The following is a 20896-nucleotide window of genomic DNA, read 5'->3' on the forward strand; positions in this document are numbered from 1 at the left end:
TAGGAACTATGCATTTTGGCCAGTGATCTCACATTCAGTGGGAGTCACTAGTTTCTTTTCATTTTGTTTTTCCCATGATAGGAACTTGAAATAAAATATTTTTCACCTCTTAAAATTCTTTTTTTTTTCACAAATAAGTTTATTATCCTTTTATAATAAAGAATTGGAAAACACACATATATCATTCACCCCACAATATAAATCTTTAGAAAGTCAAAACACAATCATTTTTTTCCAAGAGATATTTTCTTACTCACACTTACAGAAAATTGAAAAATATTTCAAATATTTCTCTTTTTAAAAATGTCACACAACTTGATTTTACTTACAAATAACTCACTGCCACATTCCAATCTTCTTCTTCTTCTTCTTCTTCTTCTTCTTTTTTGAGTAAAATTTAAAAAAAAAAACCTTTTATTATATATAACAAAAACAATACCGACCATCACAATCCAAATTTACAAATTGACAAAACCACCACACAGCTATTAGCATGCTATTAGGAATATATAGAAAGTAACTTGCATGTGAGTGAGCCAATTCTAGATAAATATTTCAATAGAAATAAAATTCTATTTGCACTATAAATAAATTTTTCGTCAATTATGATTAGGTTTAAATTTTCTATTACTTCTTTTTTTTCTTCTTTTCTTCTTGTTATGCAGGAAAATCTTGGAGGTTGAAGAGAAGTTAGACAAGTTTTGAAGATTTAACGGATGGAAGACACATGTCATTGTAAGAAAGAAGATGGAAGATTTAGGAAGTTAAAAATAATTATTTAGGAGGTGGTTAATGGAAGTTTTTTCCTTCATCTTTTCTATAAATTGCCATTAGTGGCTCTATTGTAAGACACCAACAAATCAATACACGACTTGATTTCTATTTATTTTCTATCCTAGGAATAGATCTAATCTACATAGGAGTAGTTTAAACTTAGATAAGAGTTAGTCTTAATGTACTTTATTTATATTTGATTGTTCATTCAATCATTTACATCATTATCTTCTTCCTCTCTCTTTCTCTTTTTCTTGTTTGTATTGCCATTATTTTTACTCCAAGGAAGTCCTTGAACTTTCAAGGCATAGAACCTCAACACAATTACTTGATCATTGTGTTGTTTGGTAAAATTTTTGTTAAGGCTCTATCGATCTAAGCCTAACAAAAATTTTACTAACAAATTCTAAGGAAGAATAATTCGAATTGGAGTTGAGAATAATTTATGTATGAAACCATCCAATATAAGAATTTAGGCAATCAAGTTTTTCTGAAAGTAATAATGCACCATATGTAACAAACAAATAAATTGTGCTATTAAAAAGTCACAGAAAGTAACTATTCCAAATAGAATTAGTTAGCCCTATCACCCAATTAAAAAATCATTAACCATTTTTCTCCTTTTCCACAAAATAAGAATTTGTAAACGCACACAATTTAGTTTACTCCCACGTGTTCCAAACCTTCAAACCTTCCCAAAATCATCGATTCCCAAACGGTATATATCATTACCACTTAAATGGAACAATATATATAACTTCTATGTAACTCTTTAGGTTCGAAAACATATAAGGCTAATCAACCAAGAAGTAAATGTAATTTAAGTACTAATAACTCCTCCATAAAACAAATGATTAATCCATTAAAATGACAATTAAAATCATATGACTATTTTTTATTTTTATTTTTTAATACAAGAATTACACTCAATCATTTATCAAATATAATGAACGGATGAACACAAATGGTCAAATAATGGCAATACAAATTCCATGCTATGTATTAAATTATATTATAATCAGAACATCTAATACTCACAATTGAATTGTAATTAATTTGTTGCAACACCATTCAGTTCACACTACAAGAATTTTCACTTTTGGCGTCTAAATTTTTAGTCGTCAAAAGTCACTATTTAGTCGCCAAAGGCTTTTAGCAACAAAAATATTTGGTCGCAGAATTAGTCGGGGAAGAATTGTCAAGAAAGATCATTGGTGACTAAAATTATTTTAGTCGCAAAATGTACTACATTGCCAACTAAGTTTTTAGTCGCCAAAAGGTTTGAAATAAAATTAAATATCATATTTTTGGCGACTAATTTTTTTGTTGCTAAAAGTTCAATATTTTTAACGACTAATCATTTAGTCGCGGAAAAGAGTTTTAGCTACTAAATATATTAGTGGCCTAAAGTAAATAACAATGTTTTGGCTACTAAGATTTTAGTCATCTAATATCAAAAAACAAAGATTGGCTACTAAAGGTTTAGTTGCCTAAAGTCTTATATTTTTAGCTACTAAGATTTTAGTTAGCAAACATTTTGTGTTTTGTCTACTAAACAATTGGTCGCCTAAAGTCTCACATTTTTTTGCTACTAAAGTTTTAGTCGTCAAAAGTTTTTTTTATTTCTTCAGCTTATTTTTTTAGCTACGACATATTTTAGTCACCATATGTTTAATTGTTTTTTGCTACAAAATATTTTAGTCACTAAATATTTGATTGTTTTTTTTTTGGCTACTAAATTTTTAGTAGCCAAAACTATTTTCTGAATTTTTGTTTTAGCTACTAACAATTTAGTAGCCAAAAACATGCTCTTATGTTTCATCGCAAAATTATAATTTATTCACAACCTGTCTATATTCTCTCAAACCTGTAATACATATATAAACAAAACAATACATATACTGACCATCATTTCGCAACGTAAAATTATCAATCATGCCACAGTCCATATTACTTCCAACCATCCAAAAATGAATAACCTTAAATATATATATTCCATACAAACCAACTATTGTCCAAACTAAAATTATATTTCCATACAAAAATCCAACCTGCCATATACAAAAAATATATTTACTATCATGCGATATGGCCATTTGGCGTGGTACAACTTACCATCGCAATTTGTACTATGACAAAAAGTGATCTCTATGCCACGCTAGCAACTATCAGTTGGATTACAAAAGTTATATGTATCAGTAACGCTAATATTCACAAAAGCAGAGGAAGACATAGTTAACAGGATTATACAAAAGTGTCAAGTGTCCTCCATAAACCAAAATGTAGACTATCCATAAGTCCACGCCAAAAGCCATCTACAAAAAATAAAAAAACAATTTCACCCATTACAAAATATCAATTCGTTAAGATATAGGAAAAATGTTGTAATAACATGCATTTAAAGTAAAACAATCTATAAAAACTTTTTTTCGAAATACAACCATATGTATGTATCATGAAAAATTTATTCCAAACTTGATTTCAATTTACAAATAATACAATTATTAGGAGCATACCTCTTCATAAAATAAATTTTTATGAGTAGAATGTTTTGGTGGTAAATTTATTGTAACTCTTCTTCATTCTGATTTTCCTAGTCAAAGTAAAATGATTGAGTAATCTATGGGATTATCTCCATAACCATATCATGCTTTCTTAATATGTTCACGACCCAAATGACCACCATGTATGATGAAACAATGGCATCATTTACAATAAAAATGTTGACCATTTATTGGATATCAAACTCTCATAAGTTTAAGTCGTTTTCGGCTCAAACTCTCAAACTACGTGTGCTAATGACATTCCGTCTGTTGTCCCAAGTCCTATATGTCACGGGAAAGGTGGCCGTGACATCCGTATGATGGTTCGGGGGCTGATTCGTATTTTCGCCCCCTTAACGCCCTTTTTCGATTAAGTTTAATGCATTTTCGGCTCTAACTCCAAAAGTATGTGTGCTAATTACATTCTGTCTATTGTCACAAGTCCTATTTGTGACGGGAAAGGTGGCCGTGACATCCGCACGGTGGTTCGGGGCTGTTTCGCATTTTCGCTCCCCTTAATGCCCTTTTTCGGTTAAGTTTAAGGCGTTTTCAGCTCTAACTTCCAACCTAAATGTGCTAATTACATTCCGTGTATTGTTACAAGTCCTATTTTCCACGGGAAAGGTGGCCGTGACATCTGTACGTTGGTTCGGAAGCTGTTTCGCATTTTCGCTCCCTTAACGCCCTTTTTCAGTTAAGTTTAAGACATTTTTGGCTCTAACTCCCAACCTACACATGCTAATTACATTTCTTCTATTGTCACAGGTCCTATTTGTCATGGGGAAGGTGGCCGTGACATTCGTACGGTGGTTCGGGGGCTGATTTGCATTTTAGCCCCCTTAATGCCCTTTTTTCGGTTAAGTTTAATGCATTTTCGGATCTAACTCCCAAAGTACGCATGCTAATTACATTCCGTCTGTTGTCACAGGTCCTATTTGTGACGGGGAAGGTGGCCGTGACATCCGTACAATGGTTCGGGGGCTGTTTCGCATTTTTGCCCCCTTTAACGCCCCTTTTCGATTAAGCTTAAGTCGTTATCGACTCTAACTCCCAACCTGAACGTGCTAATTACATTCCGTCTATTGTCGCAGGTCCTACTTGCCACGGGAAACGTGGCCATGACATTTGTACGTTGGTTCGGAAGCTGTTTCGCATTTTTGCCTCCTTAACACCCTTTTTCGGTTAAGTTTAAGGCATTTTTGGCTCTAACTCCCAACCTACACATGCTAATTACATTCCGTCTATTGTCATAGGTCCTATTTGTCACAGGGAAGGTGGTTGTGACATTCGTACAATGGTTCGGGGGCTAATTCGTATTTTAGCCCCCTTAACGCCCTTTTTCGGTTATGTTTAATGCATTTTCGACTCTAACTCCCAAAGTACGCATGCTAATTACATTCCGTCTGTTGTCACAGGTCCTATTTGTGATTGGAAGGTGGCTGTGACATCCGTATGATGGTTCGGGGGCTGTTTCGCATTTTCGGCCCCTTAACGCCATTTTTTAGTTAAGTTAAACGCGTTTTCGGCTCTAACTCCCAACATAAACGTGCTAATTACATTTTGTCTGTTGTTACAGGTCCTATTTACCACAGGAAAGGTGGCCGTGACATTTGTACGCTGGTTTGGAAGCTGTTTCGCTCTTTCGCCCCCTTAATGCCCTTTTTCGGTTTAGTTTAAGGCGTTTTTGGCTCTAACTCCCAACCTACACGTGCTAATTACATTCCATCTATTGTCATAGGTCCTATTTGTCATGGGAAGGTGGTCGTGACATCCGTACGGTGGTTCGGGGGCTGATTCACATTTTTTCCCCCTTAATGCCATTTTTCGATTAAGCTTAATGCATTTTCGACTCCAACTCCCGTAGTAAGTGTGCTAATTACATTCCATCTATTATCACAGGTCCTATTTGTCATGGGGAAGATAGCCATGGCATCCCTACAGTGGTTCCGGGCCTATTTCGCTTTTTCGCTCCCTTAACGCCCTTTTTCAGTTAAGCTTAAGGCATTTTCGGCTCTCACGCCCAATCTACGGGTCTAAATTACATTCCGTTAGTTGTCACAAGTCCTATTTATCATTGGGGAAGCTGTCCGTGAGAGCCACACGGTGGTTCGAAGGGTTATTTTGAATTTTCGCCCCCAGAAAGCCCTTTTTCGACCAAGTTTAGGGCGTATTCGGCTCTAACTCCCAACCTATGGGTCTGAATTACATTCCGTCAGTTGTCACACGTCTTATTTGTCATGGGAAAGCTATTTGTGAGAGTCACGGTGGTTTGGGGGCTGTTTTGAATTTTTGCCCCTGGAAAGCCCTTTTTCGACTAATTTTAGGGCGTATTCGGCTCTAACTTCCAACCTATTGGTCCAAATTACATTCCGTCAGTTGTCACAAGTCCTATTTGTCATGGAGAAGCTGTCCATGAGAGCCACATGGTGGTTCGGGGGCTGTTTTGAATTTTTACCCCCGAAAAGCCCTTTTTCGACTAAGTTTAGGGCGTATTCGTCTCTAACTTCTAATCTACGGGTCCGAATTACATTTTGTAAGTTGTCACAAGTCCTATTTTTCATGGGGAAGCTGTCCGTGAGAGCCACACGGTGGTTCAGGGGCTATTTTGAATTTTCTCTCCCGAAAAGCCCTTTTTCGACTAAGATTAGGGCGTATTCGACTCTAACTCCCAATCTACAGGTCCGAATTACATTTCGTCAGTTGTCACAAGTCCTATTTGTGATGGGGAAGCTGTCCGTGAGAGCCACACGGTGGTTCGGGGGCTGTTTTGAATTTTCGTCCCCGAAAAGCCCTTTTTCGACCAAGTTTAGGGCGTATTCGGCTCTAATTCCCAACCTATGGGTCCGAATTACATTATGTCAGTTGTCATAAGTCCTATTTGTCATGGGGAAGTTGTCCATGAGAGCCACATAGTGGTTCAGGGGCTGTTTTGAATTTTTACCCCCGGAAAGCCCTTTTTCTACTAAGTTTAGGGCGTATTTCCCTCTAACTCCCAACCTATAGGTCTGAATTACATTTCGTCAGTTGTCACAAGTCCTATTTGTCATGGGAAAGTTGTCTGTGAGAGCCACACAGTGGTTCGAGGGCTGTTTCAGGAACCATACGTTGTTTACATTGTTTTGTAGCTCAGAAAACCAAAAACTTCTTTACCTAATGCATGATTCCTTGTTTGCTACACATCCTGCTTTGTAGTTCACAAGTCCAATGCCAAGCTTCCCAAAACAACATATAGAAGACAAAACTTACTTCACACTTGGAGAGATGATTTAGATTGAAGAAAATCAATTGAATCATCAAGCCTCAACCTTGGTCAACCAAGATTATCAACTAGTTTATGAGTTGGTCAACCAGACCTTAGAAAAAGGAGGTATAGTAAAGAAAGGAGGACATCATATTGATCAAAGAGTTTGTCAACCCAATGACAAATTCACCTTTGGCACTTAACATCAAGGAACACCCCTCCCCTCTCTTCTTCTCTTCATGCATTTTACCACTCCTAAACCAACAATCTAATCTCACCACCTTTAAAAATAGTCCCTTCCTTCTATTCAAATGCCTTACCTACCTTTCAAATATTCCCAACCTACAACCAAGATATTTACCCTACCTCTCATTGGAATGGGAGGTTGAATAGAAGGGTGGTAACTGACGATTATCAAGCAAGATATTTGTATGACATATAATAAACTGGTAGAAGTATAATTTCAAATGTGTCCCAAGCATGTTGTGTCCTACCTTTTTTGCAAATCAACGTGTCAGCTTGTCCATGTCGTATCATATGTCCGTGCTGCATAGTTTTTATCTATTTTGTATGGCCAGTTCTCTGTCTTTAGACCATCTTTTAGATTTTATAGACCTTTGAAAAAGGATTGATGTGTAGTTTTTTTTTTTTTTTTCCAGATTGCACCAATTGGGTGCCGTTACAAAATATTATACTCATAAAAAAATATTAATTTTAAAAAAATGTACACTTATGCGGAATACACTAAAACTCCACTAGGGTGAACTAGTTGAACAGCCTGGTCAAACATTTTCCTTTGATACTTTACATCATTCTTTAACGACTCTATTGTGTCTTACATCAGGCAAAATAAAGAATGACAAAAAAGAAGTTTTTTTTTTTTTTGGTAGATAAGCAAATATTATTAAGAAAGCATCAAGATGATGCAACCAATAAATCATCGAACCCTTCATCTCTGCCCCTGCACAAACAATAATAATAAATAAATAAATAAATTCAAGGCTGATAATCTGAATATTCACAACAAAATGGACAAGTGATCAAACAAAATGATAAAAGAATTGAAAATGTTACCTTCCCTGGTTCGGGTTCATCAGGAACTTTGTATGTATCTGGTGTTACTTCTGTCAACCACATACCCGGAAAAATTGCCTGCAAAGAAATAAAAAATCAGATTCGCACAAACTAAATAATTAATTCTATACATCTATATAAAAGGCAAGAAGAAGAGGATGGATTGTTGCTCCTGAAATTGAATTGCAAAAGGTTGAAACAAATTGAATTTGCTCTTAGAGTTGGCATTTCCAATCCATCATCAAATTATTATTATTATTTTTTTTATCAAATTCAAATTTGATGAAAAAATGGTTAAAAATATGCTCCAGTCATTTCATCAAATCTATGTCAAATCCAATAAGAGATGAGAGACAAGTTTTTCACTAAATTAAGTATGAACCAAATCATTCACTAAATTCTCAACACACACTTTTTTTAATCAACTTTGATGAAATTTAAAAAGAAATTGCAGGGAAAGAAACAGGGAAAGAAACATACAAAATAGAAAAAAAACCAAAAATTAACAAAGTGAAATAGGGGATAACAACTAAATAAATAAATTGCACCAACACCCATTTATAAAATTGAATAGAAAAATATAAAAACATACCAAATAGAAAATAGAAGCCCAAGAAATCTCTCTGTACAAACCCAACATTTTCTATAAAATGTGATTATGAATCCATCTGGAACCTAGGGTCTTGTAACCCATCTCCACATCATCAAAGGGCGTTTACAACCAGTCACATATCCGTAGGGACGCTTTCAAAAGAGACTCTGCCTAGCATCCATCAAAACAAATGCAGTTCCATGAAAAGCATGTTTTTTTAGAACTTTTTAGTGAAGATGTTGATACTGATTTAACTTCACAGCAGCTTGGAGACGTGGGGAGTAACTGATTCAGAACTTTTCAGTGAAATCAAAACAAATGCAAAATGCAATGAAATATTCAAAACTTTTCAGTGAAGATATTGTAACTGCAATAAGGAGACGTGGAGAGTGGGAAGCGGAAAAGTGAAATTGATTGTTTTAATTTATTATTTTACCCCTAATTAAAATTGATGTAAGTGTAAAAAGTTAAGGTCCTTTTAGGGGAAATTGAGAAAAGTTTCTGAGGAGTGGCTTCATGACACCAAAATTGTTGTTCCCTTTTAATAATAGAATATCAACAAAGAGTAAATATTTTTAACAAAGAGTTAGCATTTTAGAGAAGCAATATCAACATCACAAAGTTAATGACATATTATTGGGAATTACATATTAATGGACAAGTGCCATAACCTAGCCTTTAAGACAACAGAAAATGTAATATAAATTAGTTTGTCATTTTAATTTTTTTTTCTTACAAACCAATGTATCATGCAAGAAAAATGGCGACTTGAGGTTTTCCAGGTCTCAAATTCTTGCCGCAATTAAGCTTGCCTTAGTTTACGTATAAATCCTTAACTTTTTTAGCTTCATAGTCTTCCCATTTCACAGAGTTTAAAACAACCAAACGAATCAAAACAAATACTGAATTAATTTGTAATTATAGTTGTCAAATTGGGTATTGGATTTTGTATCAATTCATTGTTTTTAGTATCCTGTAGGCTGTAGGAGATACAAAAGATGTAATCTTTTTTATGAAAAAGTCAAGTACTGAATATAATTATGTTCAATCTAACATTTAAAATTAGGCCATCAACTAATATGTACACTTGAATAATAATGTGTTGCTCTATTATGTATGGCCATAAATTAGGCCATTTGACTTCGCTCACTACATGAATATAGTTGAAGATTTTTGCTTTCTTATGAATTCTGATGTCATGGTTGGAAAGAGATTAAAGGTCAAATAGGGAATCTACCTCCACTCAAGCTTTACTTCCTTCAGGAAATGTAATCAGGCGTGTGTTTGAATCATAAACCATTTCAGTTCCACAGCTGAGGAAAATGCCATAAATGAAATTTAAAATTACTAAAAAATGAAGTTTATTTTTTTCTATAAATGTCACCAAGAACATGATTACAGGAATGCAAATGAAGTATTATGAGGTTCATAGATAATATACATAACCACAAACTTACTTTGAAACTAATGAGAAAGAAAGGAAAAATAGGGGGAAATGTATCAAACCCATTTACAACATTAAACCCATAAAACTCTAGTAACGAAACCACTTCAAACAAACCCATTTCAGAAATGAAGACAAAATTAAATTGAATGGGTAGAATAAACAACCCTAGAGCAAGAGTTCACAGTTGGGGAAATAGAAAAAGGGGTAGAGAGAGAGAGAGAGAGAGAGATACCGAGAGCGAGACAGAGAGCGACAGAGCGACAGAGCGAAAGGGAGTGAGAGAGCAAACCTATTAGCGGCGGTGGCGGTGCTGATTTGCGACGTACGCAGACCGACGGTGCTGAGGATGCGCAGTCGTGAGGTTTGATCGCCATGAGGTTTGTTGATTTGCGGTGGTGAGGTTTGCTAAGAGAGAGGCTCTGTGGCTGCGGTGTATACATAGACGGTAAAAGTGTGAGACACAGGCGCGAATTTCAAATTATACCCTTTATAAAATTTTGAGCTTCCATGATTAAATGATTTCTTTGTCAGGAGAAAATAATTTCATGCCATTTGGTGACTAAATTTTATTTTGGTCGCTAAAAAAGGTGCGAAAAATCTGACTAATAAATATTATTTTAGCCTAAATTATATACTATTGCCGACTAAATTTGTTTTAGTCGCTAAAAGTAGTAATTTGTCGACTAAATATTTTGCTCGCCAATTAGATTTATAAATCGAAAGTTTCGCTCCAAATATATTAATTCTTTGACGACTAAAAATAAATTTTTGGAGACCAAAACCCAAAGATAAAAAATACATTTTTAGTTTTTATTCAACGACAAAAAAATTTTAGCAGTCAAAACTAGCTATATAGCGACTAAAACATTTTTTAGTCACTAAAAATAATTTTTGGCAACCAAATTTTTGGTCGCCAAAAGTCTGAAAGTAAATTTTTATTTTTCATTCAGCAACTAAAAAATTTTAGTAGCCAAAACTATCTATACAGCGACTAAAACATTTTTTAGTCGCCAATTGTAGCATTTTTAGCGACTAAAATTTTTTTGTCACCAATAATCAATATTTCCCGACTAAAAAAAATTGCTAGCTAAATATTTGACTTTTGCCGACTAGTATTATTTTTAGTTGCCAATTCCATTACTTTTGGTGACTAAATTTTTTTTAGTCACCAAAAGTGCATTTTGTTGTAGTGTCATAACGGTCAAGTAATAAATATAACAATTAGTTAAAATATTTTGATTGAATTAAAATTCCCTATAGGCAAATGTGGAATACTAAATAGTAAATGTATTTAGAGAATTATTCAACCAAAACCTTTTTCCAGAAAATTAATCTATCCAAAATTAGTTTTGTTGTACAGCAAAACTAAATGCATAACCTTTATCCTCTTTCTTTTTTTTTTTTTTTTTTTTTTTGAACTCAACCTTTATCCGCCTGATAACTAAAACTGTTATTTATAGATTTCTTATTCTAAAATGCCACCTTTTTCCAGAAAATTAATCTATCCAAAATTAGTTTTTCTATACAGCTAAACAAAATGCATAACCTTTATCCTCCTAATAACTAAAACTATTATATATAGATTTCTTATTCTAAAATGCCATTCAAGTATATTTAAGCATACATTACGTATTTTCTAATCACTCACATATAATGCTAATCAAATGTTACTCGAGGATATGCTAGCAAATGATAGAATATGCATTTTAGTGCCAACTTCGTTCGGATGATCTTGTTTATCGTGATGCCTTTTGCACTTGCCTTCCTTTATTGATGTAATTGTTCTTGTACTTTGTACTTCGCTTTTTCGTCAATATCGTCTTCTTTTTCTTTTTTTTTTTTGCTGATAAATATATATATATATATATATATATAGATTTCATATTATAAAATGCCATTCAAGTATATTTAAGCATACATTACATATTTTCTAATCACTCACATAGAATGCTTATCAAATGTATTGCTATTACATCAAGTATATGACTAATATAACAAATGAAAACCAAAACACACTACAACAAATTACACTTTTGGCAATTAAATTTTTAATCGCTAAAAGTCATTTTTTAGTTGTCAAAGATTTTTGCCGACTAAAATTCTTGGTCACCCGTTTGGTCGTTGACTAATTGTCAGCAAAAGAATTGGCGACTAAAATTTAGTCGCCCAAAAGAAAATATTTAGTCACCAAAAAAAAAATTTTTGCCATCTTTAGTTTTTTAGCTACCAATTTTTTAGTCGCTAAAAACGTGGAACTCCTGTTTGGCTACAAGTTTTTTAGTCACTAAAAACTTTCATTTTTTTTTGGCTACTAACTGTTTAGTCGCCAATAAGTTCCCTTTTTATTTTTTGGCTACTAAATGTTTAGTCGCCAAAAGCTCTATTTGAATATTTTTCATTAATTTCTAAATTATATGCATTCCATTATCAATGCACCCTGTAACCTGTACATATGCATAATAATACATCTATCAATTATAATCTAAATCCATTACCAATAATACCCATTTCATGATCAACTATCCAAAAACTTTAACTTGTAACATCATATTCCAAATGTCATATAAATCCATACCAACCAAGTATAATCCATCTAAATTAAATATTACATACAAAAATACTGGATTTCCAATACAGAGGATTGTACAAAATTAAATGTCTTCCATATACAGAACAAATGCTCTTCATACACAAAAATAAATATCCACAATAGCCCACGCAAAAGCAATCTATAAAAAAATAAAAATAAAATAACCATTATCACTGATTCAATAAAATTGACATTTCAAATTATAACATTTATAAAAATAATAATTCTAATATATTATACTCTGCAAATTATAAAAATTATAAAATTAATAATTCTAACTTTCAACCTATTAATACAAATTTTCTACTTGTTCAAATGCAAAAACTCCACTTCCTTACATGCCTACCTATTCCTAAAATCATGAACAAAATTGGTTTTTAAATAGATGTAGGTGATGCTCCATGCTTCATTGCAAAATCCAAACAAACAACAATACTTTTAGTTCAATCTCATGTTTGCCGGGATAAAAACACACACCAGTGGATGCTCCTACACACTTAATTACTCTATAAAAGATTCACCCTAGTAGATATCAGCACATATCAACAATTAGTCTAATCTATTAATAGTTCCTCTCCCTTTTCCAAAATCCTATGAGCTTGTTTTCTAAATTTTTGATTTGATTATAAGAACAACTGATGGCATTCATGAAGCACCATCAGCAATGCAATATTTTCTGAAGGGGTTTCAAAACCTCTTCACTGCAACAAGGATTGCCATGTCCAATTTTAGCCACAGGTTCAATCACTGTAAAGGAGACATTTTCAACATGGTAAAGGAGACATTCCCCAACCACAAAACTATAGTGAGCATTTTAAATACACTTTCTTGATCCTCTTTGCTAACATGAACAATATCCACAGCTTCCTGAAGAGTGAAAAAAGACACAATGACGTTCATATATAAATCAACCCCTATTTCTAAACTTGAAGGGGAAAGGGAAAAATAAGACTCCAAAAGGGAAAAATACCATTACGATGCGAAACTATTCGGCATCATCAACCCCATAAATTGAATAGCAATTGCTTTGCCTCAAGTATTTATATTCATTTTCACTTTTCAAATTCAACTTCTCTGTGTTACAAAACAACAAATTGTAAAAGAATAAATTGCATCATTCCCTTTCTTTAAGCTAATTGTATTCTTAAACCAATCTCCAGAACCCATTACTATTAAATTGCAGAATTTAACTTAATAAACCCTTGCAGGAAATTCTATAAGAGTAACAGTAAGGTACAATTCTTTCTTCTAATTGAATTATTTGTCAAACTAGAGTTTAATTTCTTCTTTTTTTGTCATTCAAAGGAAGAACCAAGCTAACATTGCGATTAACTTTTGATTGTTTATTTTCATACACATCCAAAAAATAAATAAATGGGCAATGAGGCTTGCACAATACTATCCTTTTCCTTTGAAGCAGAGCAGCATCTTTGGACACACAACTTACTAGGTTATTAACAAAAAAAAAAACAAAAAAACAAAAAAAAAATTGAAAAACAATTTTATACTAGGGTTGAAGTGCAAAAGCCACACACACCACAAGAACAAGGGTTGAGAAGAAAAAAGAAAGAAAGAGGTAGAAATAACCTCAATAGAGAATTCTAAGCAAGGAATTCATGCCAGGCAAATAAGGTAATCAACTTCTTTTCCCAATTGTACAAGAGAGAGTGGAGGAAGGTAAGACAGGGTCTGGAACTTCTTCAATTCAAGTGGAGGCCACACCTGCACTTAATTACAACCAATTTCCTGCTCAAAACACTTTCTCCTCAATCTAATCAACTATATATATTACAATTAAAAATTGAATCATATCTGATATGATACAGGGAGTATTTAGAAAGAAAGAAAAAAAAAACGTGTTTGAGAGTCGGAATTATCATATGGATCTGAAACACTACGGCTGTGTTTGGAGTATCAATTTAAGTAGAGATTTAGAAAGGGCAAATAAAAAAGGGGTATGAAATATCAGAAATCAAAATCATATCAGATTCAAAAATATCTAGATTGAACTTTACAAACCCACAAACATATCCAGATTCAAGCAAATCAGAAACAAGAGGAGAGAGACAAAAGTTGTAATTTACCTTGCAAGAGGAGAGAGGCGAAAGAGAAGGGTGAGAGGAGAGAAAAGCTGATCGGTGTTGTCTTCGAGAGAGGATGACGGCAAGACGAGAGGTGGTCAGTGGCGTCGCGACGGCAGTGATCAGTAAATGATTCCTTTTGGCTCTCCTTTATCTTCTCTTTCTATTCATAGATTCAAATGCTTGCACCCAAAAAGTTTTCACAGAGAGAGAGAGAGAGAAAAGGGAAGGTATAGCGACCCCGGTCTTTTCCCATTTGATTTTTGTATCCGGACTTAGGTTCCGTAGATTCCGTCATTGTATAATTGTTGTTGTCATTCATTATTTTCTTATTTTGAGTCTTGGGTTGTGTTGGGAAGATTTGGAGCAGGTTGGTTGAGCTTAGGAACCAAGTCTAGTTGCCCAGATTTTGGCTTGTCCGCTCGAGCGGGGGTTTGGACGCTCGAGCGGGGAATACATCCATCTAGTATGTCCTGTGTAGTGTTGGCCGCTCGAGCGGGGAATTGGACGCTCGAGCTGGAAGTCGTGAGTGACGCTCGAGCGGGGAGTTGGGCGCTCGAGCGGGGACCTGTCTGCAAAAACTTCTGGGAGAGTGCATTAGCCGCTCGAGCGGGAGTTTGGCCGCTCGAGCGGGAGTCCGTGAGTGGCGCTCGAGCGGGGGTTTCCACGCTCGAGCGGGGCGACTGGTATAAAAATCCGAGATCCGACTTTCAGGATCATTTTTCATCTCCTTTTTGATTTTAAAACCCTAGAACCGTCTTCTCCCTCTCCCTACACACCTTCTCTCTTAGGTTTGATCTACTTAGAGTGTATTTCTACCCTAAGCCCTTTGTTAAAAAGATAGAGTGGGTCGAGGGCTTCCGTTTAATCTGAACAATCTTGGATTTGGAGCACTTTGGTTTTCGTCATCTTCTCTATTCAAGTTCTTCGCTTCAAGGTAGGGATTTCCTACTCCCTCCTATAAGTTTTGTCCTAAGTTTTTTGGCATTTTGATATGTTGGGAGTACTTTGGTAATTTTGGGAAAAACCTTAGTTGTATTAATAAATTAATTTGTATAATTAATTTAAGGAAATTGGGAAAATTGGTTAAATGCATGAAATTGAGGAATTCATTGATTAAATGGTGTAGTTGGATAATTAAAATCACTCGCCTATTGAATTGTTGATATATTTATTTCCAGTCTAGAAATAACTGTTTTGGGCTATCGGTGGAGGATAGTCGTGATTGTTGTAGACATTGCATGTGGATTAGGAATAACTGAAACTAATCACATTGGTTAAGTCATTAATTTTGACTATTGCATTAATACAGAAAATACGTGTATTGATTGAGCATTGCATTTGCATACATTGTTTTGTGTGGGAGGAGATAGGGGATGTACTCCACGGTTTAGGGGAAGATAGGGGATGGACCTCTAAACCGGATTTTTGTTTGGGAGGAGATAGGGGATGGACTCCATTAGCACCATTTTTTATGTGTGCTTATTATATTGAAGTGTTTTTACATGATTATTGATACAGCACTAAAATGTGTATCAAATGGGAAGTATGAAGTGTTTTGATATGAGCATGAGTCTCGTTTGTTTTGTTGATATTGGAAGTAATGTGAATATGATATACAATTCACTGTTGTAAGTTTGGCCAGGTTCTGAGCCATGTTGATAATAATGGAAAGTGAGATGTGTCTTAGACATTAGTGTCATGAGACTGTTTAATGATTTAGCCTGGAAGGATTTGATGTTTGGGATTTTGAAGACTTGTCTTTAGTTATATGTTTATTTTGTTATTTTTGAGATTTCATGTAAACATTCAAGCCTAGGGCTTAACTTGTAAATGAGTTAGTACTCATCCTTTTTGTGTCCAAGTGTTAGCTTGGAAAGATGTAAGCCCTTAGGGCATTTATTTTGATGTTGCAGGATGTTACATGTGATGTCTTTCAATAAGAATACTCTGATGAATAACTCAAATGATTCATTTTCTTTTATAAATGCATGTTAATGTTATGGTTATTATGGGTTTATTTTGAGGGCGTTACAGAAGGGGAAGAAAAAAAAGGAAGAGGAAGAAGAAATACCAACTATGCGCGATGTGGTACTGTCGCTGGTCGGAGATGGGTGCTCGTGTGCAACGGTGGCTGGTCGAAGATGGGTGCTCCTTGCGACAGTGGCAGGCAACTCTCTATGGAATGAAAGAAAGAGAGATGAGAGAGGATGAGAGAGTGAGAGCGTGAGATATTTTGTAGAGATGGTTATTGGCGACTAAAATTTTTTAGTCACTGAAAATATTTTATAAACCCCTACAAAATATTGGAAATGTTTCTGGCCAAAAATTTTAGTTCTTTGGCGACTAAAATTCTTTTTTGTTGCTGAAGATAAAGGTAAAATATAATTTTTTTTATTTTCCATTCAGCAACTAAATGGTTTTAGTAACCAAAACTCAAAATACGGTGACTAAAATGTTTTTGGATAAATTATGCAAATAGTCCCTGTAACTTATATGATGTGTCAATTTGGTTCCTGTAGTTTAAATTTGCTCAATTTTGCCTCTCAATTTAACGGATTGTGTCATTTTAGTCCAATAAATAACGGTTGTTAAGTTAATTTAACGGAAGGTCAAACAATGTGTCAATTTGGTCCTTGTACTTTATACGATATGTCAATTTGGTCCATGTAGTTTCAATTTTTTTGATTTTGATAAGGACTAAATTGACACATTGTGAAAAATACAGAAATCAAATTGACACATTGTTTGACTTTTCGTTAAATTAACTTAATAACCGTTATTTATTGGACTAAAATGACACAATCCGTTAAATTAATGGGCAAAATCGAGCAAATTGAAACTATAGGGACCAAATTGACACATCGTGTAAACTACATGGACTATTTACATAATTTTTTCAATTTTTTTTGTCGCTAAAAATAAACTTTTGGTGACCAAAATTTTGGTCGCCAAAGGAAAAAAAATAAATTTTATTTTTCATTCGGCGTCTAAATGGTTTTAGTAGCCAAACCTCAATACACAGCGACTAAATTTTTTTTTTAGTCCCAATTCTGGCATTTTTAGCGACTAAATTTTTTTTAGTCACCAATAACCAATATACCCCAACTAAGAAATATTAGTAGCTAAATATTTTACTTTTGCTGACTAAACAAATTTGAAAAAATTACCCATAGGTCCTACTTTTGAGACTTATTACCCATTAAGTCCTATTGATAAATTTATGCCTTTTGTTTTTATGAATAAATTTATCAATCTCTTTGTTTTTATGAATAAATTTATAGTGATAAATTTATCAGTCTCTTGTTTTTATAGTGATAAATTTATTAGTTAGGACCTATTGGTAAATAAGTCTAGTTAATAGGATAGATTGATAAATGCCCCAAAAAAATTTTGGTTGCCAATTTCACAACTTTTGACCACCAAATTTTTTTTTAGTTGCCAATTTTAATCGCCAAAGATGCATTTTGTCATAGTGACATGAGTGGTTCATTGGCATGCAAAATTCAACTTGGACATTTAAAGATCATCAACAAGTACATGCAAACATGGAGTTGCACAGAAGATATTGTAGCAATGAATTTCTAGCATATCATTGACATTTAAATGCTCAATTAGAATATGACAATAATTTTTGGTAACATAAAAATGATTACAATTTTCCAGAAGAATGATCAAGAAAACTGACACTATATGTGTGTTTTATTTTATCATTTTTAAACCAAGAAAACATTACTTATTTTATGAAACAATCTGCCAAACAATATATTAAACAAAATCAAATAACACATTGCTAGATCTACTACAATTTAGAAAGAAAAGTTGTTTTAGATTGTCAGTCTAGCAAAATAATAAACAAGATAATTAGTATGAATTATATAATATCAATGACAATAAACAATAATATATATGGACAAAATTAAGTGTAGTGAAGTGTAACTGTGAGACTTTGAGAGTAGCATTATCACTGTCCTAAAACTGTTTTTCCTCCTCTTGCGAAGATACAACAGGAGTGAAATAGTTCCAAGATAAAGTCTATGTTGCTCACAGTGTACCTCATCTAGTGTTCATGACCAATAGGAGGCTTGAACTATGTCACGAACCAAACTTGTCCAAAATACAATATAAAATATATATAACTCTCATAAAATATTTTATCTCTCGAATCATCTTTTCAATCTCTTCTTCTGTCTTATGCATCTTCCAACTCAAAGAAAACCATATACATGTATAGCACTCTTAGTAACTTATATAATAAAAATTCACTTAACGATAACCATAAATCACCATTTAACATTATATTAAATAAAAAAATAACGAGATATAAAACCTTTTATACTCACAATTTATTAAATTTATTAAAATAATATATTATTTTATTTTTATTGAAAATATCAACATGGACCACATCAGAGCCGAAGGAATAACTTTCCGAATCAACCAATCAAATTTCTTAAACTTAAATCCAGCCCACCAATTAAGCAACCCCTCTCTTGACCTAGGCACCGCCCACTGGACCCCACCAATCCAACAAGTTGCCCCAAACCTTCCAAACTGATGAGCACAACAACAACACATCATCAACTGATTCAACTTCTGAATTACAGAAAATACAATTGATGCTAGCATTCACACTAGCCTATTTTCGAGCGAGACTAGCATTGATCCTAATTTTCTATAAATAAGAAGCTGTTTAGACCCTCCCATTCCAAGCCAACCACCAAAAAATTGAGTTTCAGAGGAGAAATGTTATACCATAAGAGGGATGTAACATCAGATATACAATGATGCTTATAATGTGGGGAGTGGTTTTGCTACGAAAAATTATTGGTTAGTCTTAAGAGTACTATGTGGTCATATTGTAGCAACCCTCACCTTACTCTTGTCATACTTGCATACATTCATGCATGATCTCGTCTTGTTATGTTGTTTTGCAAGTTTTGCCTTGCCTTGTTTTGTTTAAGTGTTGCTTGCATGATTTTGTTCCTTGCTTGGTGTGTAGCCGAGGTCATCTTGAGCTTAGTTCACCTCTGAACCTTTGTACTTAGAACTGTTTTGGAACCACTTGGTCGACCCCCATCTTCACCCCGGGCATGTTGCCGAGATGTTTTGCACTTAGTGATCCTTGTCCTTGGGCAGGTTTGGCCTAGACCAAGGTGTGGCACACCCAGGCCAAGGTGTGGCACAGCTTAGTTAAGTGTCGTCCTCCCTAGCCGATGTCTTTGTTACCCTGTTGCCGAAGCTTTGACTTTAGCCGATGTCATTACTTGCCGATGTGTCTTGCCTTAGCTTGCTGAATACACTTTGTCATAGACTTGTCTTATCAATCAGTCACCTTTTGAGTTAAACCAACCCGGTAGCGCCACGTGTCCGAGCTGAAGGTTAAGTCAGCCGGCAGGCCTGTGAACATATCATTCTTTTGTATCATTTTGTTGCAAGTTTTGTTCTTGAAGAGAGAGAAGCTCTAGAAGAGAGAGAAGGAGTTTTAGAGTGAGAGAGTAGATCTTTGAGTTGATCTTTGGAGTTTGAGCCGTTAGATTCGAGCTTTGGGGTAAGAATCTTAATCTACTCTGGTTGTTGTTATTGATCATCTAGCTGCATTGCATAATCGAATTCGTTTTGCATGTCATGCATCGATTTGAAGTTGGTTTCGGAAGAGAAAGATAGTATTCATGTGTTCTTGAAGAAAAGTCTCATTTTGATCCGAAAGTTTGGAACAAGAACCATGTTTTGTGTTTGTTCTTGCATGACCTTCTTATATGGGTACCCAGGTCCATGTTTTGAACTCATGGAATGAAATCTCTGATTTTTGTAACAAGTTATGATCTTTGCATTCATCTTCTTCGTGACCATGTTCTTCATGTTCTTCAAAGGGAAACCCAGGTTTTCCCGACTTTGCTTTTGAATGAGGCCATCGGGACCACACCTCGGCAAGGAGGTGTAGGACCTCAGCAAAGACCTGGTTGGTACCCAGCGTGTTTTCATGGGACGGAAGCAGTGTTTAAACTCCCAACATGTTTTGCTTGTTATTGACTTGGATCTGGTGAGAATGCCGGGATCATTTGCATGCATATAAAGCTTGTTTTGAGAATGTGATTGCCATGTGATTGTAGGTCCTTGATCTTTGCTTTGAGCCTACACCCGAGGAGATCTATGTGAGTGGTATTTCTAATAAAGCTATGTTATACTGTTTTAATAAATCTTGCTTTGCTTTGTTTTGACGAAAGTATTTGTTAAGCATGAATGAATAGCTCTGTTTTGATGTATCAAGTATAAGCTTTGTTTTGATGTCATCCTTGAAAAGTCCCTTGTGCTGGAGGACTCTAAACTTTCGCAGCACTAAGTATAAAAGGATACGGTCCTTTCTTGGAAAGACTATCATGTTAAAGCGGGCTACGGGCCTAAGTAACACAAGACTATCGTGTTAAAACGGGCTACGGGCCTAAGTAACGCAAGACCATCGTGTTAAAAGGAGCTACGGGCTTAAGTAACACAAGTCCCTTGTGCTGGAGGACTATAAACTTTCACAGTACCTTGACTAATCGATTACGGAT

The 20896-nt window shown here is 34.5% G+C and overlaps 1 long non-coding RNA gene across 2 annotated transcripts; it reads right to left on the reverse strand.

Moving 5' to 3' along the window:
- Nucleotides 1-12509: 12509 nt before the first annotated feature.
- LOC114272176 (uncharacterized) lies at nucleotides 12510-14573 on the reverse strand. Of its 2 annotated transcripts, XR_014334563.1 has the most exons (4): nucleotides 14346-14557; nucleotides 13849-13983; nucleotides 13232-13335; nucleotides 12510-13128 (listed from the first exon to the last, which is right to left on the reverse strand). It is a non-coding gene; the product is annotated as an uncharacterized LOC114272176 (long non-coding RNA). The 2 variants fall into 2 exon arrangements; XR_003632575.2 differs by lacking the exon at nucleotides 13232-13335 and having other exon boundaries at nucleotides 14346-14573.
- Nucleotides 14574-20896: the final 6323 nt, after the last annotated feature.

This window comes from Camellia sinensis, chromosome 7, assembly GCF_055761805.1.
Source record: "Camellia sinensis isolate YWXY chromosome 7, ASM5576180v1, whole genome shotgun sequence".
In the NCBI taxonomy this organism is placed as follows: Eukaryota; Viridiplantae; Streptophyta; class Magnoliopsida; order Ericales; family Theaceae; genus Camellia; species Camellia sinensis.